This window comes from Propithecus coquereli, unplaced genomic scaffold (genome assembly GCF_000956105.1).
Source record: "Propithecus coquereli isolate 6110/MARCELLA unplaced genomic scaffold, Pcoq_1.0 Scaffold309, whole genome shotgun sequence".
NCBI lineage: Eukaryota > Metazoa > Chordata > Mammalia > Primates > Indriidae > Propithecus > Propithecus coquereli.
The window spans coordinates 990,315-991,470 of NW_012148719.1; the positions used below are offsets into that span (position 1 = coordinate 990,315).

The following is a 1,156-nucleotide window of genomic DNA, read 5'->3' on the forward strand; positions in this document are numbered from 1 at the left end:
AAAACCAGCACATCGCTTTTAAATTAAAAAAAAAAAAAAGGAACCAGCCCTGTCACGTTGCTCCCAGTTCATTGTTGGAGCCTGGCTCCCTGCACTGAATGGAAAGCTGGCGCTGGGGAGAGACAGCAGCCCTTGCTGTCAGCTTCAACCACGCAGCAGCAGCGACGTGGGCTTCTCACAGGAAACCAGCTTGGGGTAGTGAACTGTCTGCTAGTGTAACAGGAAACAGAAAATTATTTCATTTGGTTTTTGTTTGTTTCATTTTCTATTTTGTCATCTCCTTAAAAATTTTAAGCCATCATTTTTGTATAAAGCTCTAATAATATTCAGAAAAATCAAAATATGAAGTTCCCAACACAACGTGGATGAGATTTTCCTCCCCCAGAACAGCTAATGCAACAGCAGGGTGTATGCGGAGCGGCATTTGCATGCTCGTTAGGTGGCAGCTGAAGTATAAAAGGGGGAAGTAGCTATGTTATCTTTCATGAAGTTTCATCCTGTTCTCCTTTTCTAACTTCTGCACAATAAAGCAGGATAAATGGTTAAATCAGTAGACAATTTTCTCCACTATGACATATCATCCATGTAGCTCTTAAATACCTTTTATTACAATCTTTTCTTAATGGCTACAGAGAGAATCTGAAGGAAATAAAAGGGCGACTGATGTGAACACAGATAATCTTTGATGGCGACTAGAGATGGAGTTCAAAGGGGATTCTCTGCTATTTCAGCACATTGATGGCACCCCGGCATGTTGGTATTGAAGCAAAAGACTATTTCAAAGCCAGTCAACGTACCCGCTAGACCTTTATCTGGGTACTTTACTCAAACTTTTATTGAGTTCATAGAGGGAAAATATCAATTATCCATTAAAAATAGATCTTCATCGCCTGTAAAATGACTGGAAGTATTCTTTAAGAGCTGGGTTAACATACTTGACATTATTTTGCCTGGCTAGTCAACACCAACACGACAACAGGGCGAGGATGAGGTCAGGATCAGACTGAATTAGATGAAATAGTTCCGCACGTGCAAACTTTGAACACTTATCTCTAGAGTGAGGACCCATGAGAAATCACAATATGCAACTCTTTTACCAAAGTGGAAATACATCATTTATAAATTTAAATATAAGATGCCACCGTCCTAAAATTTC

General features: G+C 39.7%; 1 protein-coding gene across 5 annotated transcripts in view; it reads right to left on the bottom strand.

The window, feature by feature from the left end:
• The window catches only part of CTNND2 (catenin (cadherin-associated protein), delta 2), a 694,597-nt gene that overhangs the window by 127,810 nt on the left and 565,631 nt on the right, over positions 1–1,156 (bottom strand). The window lies entirely within an intron of this gene.